The following is a 4,154-nucleotide window of genomic DNA, read 5'->3' as shown; positions in this document are numbered from 1 at the left end:
TGCTATGAGCCTACCAAGGTAGAAGAAGCTCTTAAAGATCTAGATTGGATCAATGCCATGCATGAAGAGTTGAACAACTTCACTCGCAATGAAGTTTGGACTCTTGAAGAGTGACCAAAAGGTGCAAGAGTCATTGGAACAAAGTGGGTGTTCCGCAACAAGCAAGATGATCAAGGTGTTGTTGTGAGGAATAAGGCAAGACTAGTTGCCAAGAGGTTCTCTCAAGTTGAAGGTTTGGATTTTGGAGAGACCTTTGCACCGGTTGCAAGATTAGAAGCCATCCGTATCCTTCTTGCATATGCATCACATCATGAAATGAAACTATATCAAATAGATGTGAAAAGTGTATTTTTAAATGGCTTTATTAATGAACTAGTCTATGTTGATCAACCTTCCGGGTTTGAGGAGCCTAGATATCCTAATCATGTTTATAGGTTGTCCAAGGCACTATATGGGCTAAGCAAGCCCCAAGAGCTTGGTATGAGCACCTTCAGGACTTCCTCATTGAGAAGGGCTTCACCATTGGGAAGGTTGACACCACACTATTCACCAAGAAGCTTGATGGGCATATCTTCATTTGTCAAGTATATGTTGATGATATCATCTTTGGATCATCAAATGAAGACTCATACAAAGAATTTGGTGAATTGATGTCAAAGGAGTTTGAGATGTCCATGATTGGTGAGCTTACATTCTTTCTTAGTTTTCAAGTTAAGCAAATGAAAGAAGGCATCTTCATCTCTCAAGAGAAATACACAAAAGATCTTCTCAAGAGATTCAAGATGGATGAATGTAAGCCAATCAAGACACCAATGCCTACCAATGGACATCTCGACCTAGATGAGGAAGGTAACCCGGTTGATCAAACTCTCTACCGTTCTATGATTGGTAGCTTGTTATATTTAACCGCATCTAGGCCTGACATCATGTTTAGTGTGTGTATGTGTGCTAGATTTTAAGCTAGTCCTAAGGAAACACATTTAATTGTCATAAAAAGAATCCTTAGGTATCTTAAGCATACACCAAGCATTGGTCTTTGGTATCCCAAAGGAGCTACATTTGAATTAATTGGCTATTCTGATTCGGATTACGCCGGATGCAAAGTTGATAGAAAAAGCACATCCGGAGGGTGCCATTTGCTTGGTAGATCACTTGTGTCTTGGTCCTCCAAGAAACAAAATAGTGTGGCTTTGTCCACCGCCAAAGTGGAATACATTGCCGCGGGTGCTTGTTGTGCACAAATTTTATACATGAAACAAACTTTGCTAGACTATGGTGTAGTTCTAGAAAAAGTACCTTTTTTGTGCGACAATGAAAGTGCGATAAAACTTGCAAATAATCCGGTTCAACACTCTCGCACCAAGCACATAGATATCCGCCATCACTTTCTAAGAGATCATGTTGCTAAAAATGATATATCACTAGAAGGTGTAAGAACCGAAGATCAATTAGCGGATATCTTCACTAAACCGCTAGATGAGGCTACATTTTGTAGATTGTGGAATGAGCTCAATGTGCTTGATTTGAGTAACTTCACTAAAAATTGAGCTTGTGTTGTCCCTTGCATTCATTGTAATATACAACACGTTTAATTTTTGGCAATGCATATAAGGCTTGTCTAACATGGTTAAGATAACCGCCGAAAAGCGTGTGAAGAAGCTTAACCTTGGATCAAACTTGACAAGCAACTAGATTTACTTATAAGTATTGCATATGCATGAATGTTGTTTTGTCGTTTTGTTCCATTTGCCCTCTTATTGCCTATTTTCTTAAAAAGAACAATAGCTTTTCTTAAAAAGAACAATAGCTTAAGGCAAAATATTTTGAAAAATATGAGGGTTTGAGAGAGGTCACTCACATCAGTCCCAATTGGTGTTTATTTGGATCTTATTCAAGTTGGGACTTGGTTGGGAACAGGCAGCGCGAAGGGACTTTGAAGATTTGCTGGAAAAGGTGCACCGGACGCTGTTGTCCAGCGTTCGGTCAGTTCATAGGAGGTGAACTGCTGCTGAAGGAGTGACCGGACGCTGCGTTTGTGCGTCCGGTCAGGAAGGGATCCAGCATCCGGTTGTTTGGAGAAGGAGCAGGCTATACTGACCGGACCCTACCTGTGTCCGGTCATGGACCACCGGATGCGTCCGGTCACGTTCCAGAGGAATTGGACCTCTCTGGAATCGACCGGATGTTGGGTGGTAGCGTCCGATCTCTACCACCGGAGCGTTCGGTCAGTGGATCTTGCACGGTCTTAGGACTCTTTTCCGTTTCCTTTCTTGTCGTGTTGGGGGACCTATTTATTTCAATCAGCCATACCTATTCCGCCGTGACCTAGCCCTTGCTCGAGCCATCATCGCCACCGCAGCTCTCCCACGCCCAAGCCATCGTGCTGCCACAGCCGAGCACCTTGCGCCAGCCACGCACGCCACCATGCCTCCCCTGCCTGTGCTCGCCCCTGCCTCGCTTGCCACCGCGCCGCCGTAGAGGAGCCCGCTGCCAAGCCTCTCCGTGCATCCAAGCCGCCGCGCACCCTCCATGCCAGCGCCGTCGTTGGCTCCCCAAGCACCGAGGGTCTTTCAAGGCCATTGATCCAAGCCCTAGCCCTTCTCCTCGATTGCTTGGTAAGGACTAATCCTTGTGTTGAATTTACCTTGCTTGTGACCTAGATCCATGGCAATGCACTGATTTCAAATCATTCAGGGCTTTCGATCTACCCTAACCCTAGTTGGTTTCGAGGTTCCCCGCGCGACGTCTTTTCTTTTCTCTAGATCGCTAATCATCAGGTAGCTTGCCCATCGTCTCAATTTCACACCTACATTGCTTGCTTCCTAGGTATTTCGCATCTATTAGATATATTATATTTATTCGTATATCCATCTATTCTATCGTGCAGCGAGTCGGTGCCATTGAGGTTCTTGTGGCAGTTGGCAGTCAACTTGGAGCCAAGCTCGTGAGTAAGGATCGAGGCCAAGCCTCGGGAGTGTCAGTTTGACAGTTGATCTTCATTAGCGGCAGTTCATCCTCTTGTCAGATTAGATGGCTCGCACCAAGAACGTTGGTGGTGGCCTAGGTGATGATGATCGGAGGCCCCCGCCTCGCCAGCCTATAGGATCGAAAGGCAAGGCAACGAAGCAGGTGACATCCAAGAAGCACAAGTACCCCGACGTAGAGACAGCGAGAGCAGCAGGTGTTGTAGAGGCTGTAGAGCGTGCCGAGAGAGGAGGCACTCGCAATGGTGTTGTCATAGCAGATCCACAGCTCACACCAGCATAGAGGGTAGCAGTTGAGGAGGTTGAGCATTGTCATGGTGGTCCACCTAGGACTATCATGATGGTAGGACATCAACTGGCTATTGAGGAGGCTCGACCTCAGGGGGAGTCCCAGCAGGAGCCATAGTAGTAGCCCCCACCAGCAGAGCCCCAGCCAGCTTAGGACACTTAGGAGGGCCAGCAGGCTGAGGAGACCGAGCCAGCACCCCAGCTACGCCGCTCTAGTTGTACCAATGCTACAGTTCCACCAAGGCCAACTACATAGCGTAGGGGTTCACACCCATCGCCCAGACCACAGGGTCCGCCTCCAGTGGTACACCTCAACTTGAGGGCCACCACAGCCAGACAAGTTCGCCAGTTGAGGTTTGTTGAGTTCGATGTGTGGTTTCCTCCGAGGAGGGATGAGAGAGCAGCAGAGGGGTTCTACACGCCGCTCTACGAGGATTTCTATAATGCCTATCTCAATAGTGGGGCAGTGTTTAGATCTCAGAGAGTCTACAATTTAGAGTCTATTGTGGTAGCAGCTGGAGAGCACATCCACCCCTACTTGTCATATTTGCCGGGGCTCGCAGATCTGATTGGCCAGACAGGAGTATATGTACCATCTTGGGTTTGGCAGTTTTATGCTTCACTCTACGTTGATCCGCATCACAACTTCATTCACTTTGCATTCAATGGTAGAGATTACAGGGTGATGAGTTTCAGGGCCCGGGAGATACTGAGACTATAGGATCAGCCTGTCAAATTGCATGAGGTATGTTATGGACAGCAGGAGCCTCCTAGGCATCCTCATGGAGGGTTGGTGCCCCCTATAGATCTAGTGCGACATTGCTTCAAGGAGCCCTTTGGTGAGGGGTCGAGCAGGAACCCCAGTGACCTGACTCCTACAGC

Source organism: Miscanthus floridulus, unplaced genomic scaffold (genome assembly GCF_019320115.1).
Source record: "Miscanthus floridulus cultivar M001 unplaced genomic scaffold, ASM1932011v1 fs_267_3_4, whole genome shotgun sequence".
Classification (NCBI taxonomy): domain Eukaryota; kingdom Viridiplantae; phylum Streptophyta; class Magnoliopsida; order Poales; family Poaceae; genus Miscanthus; species Miscanthus floridulus.
The sequence above is the reverse complement of the archived record's forward strand: the minus strand, read 5'-3'. Positions refer to the sequence as shown.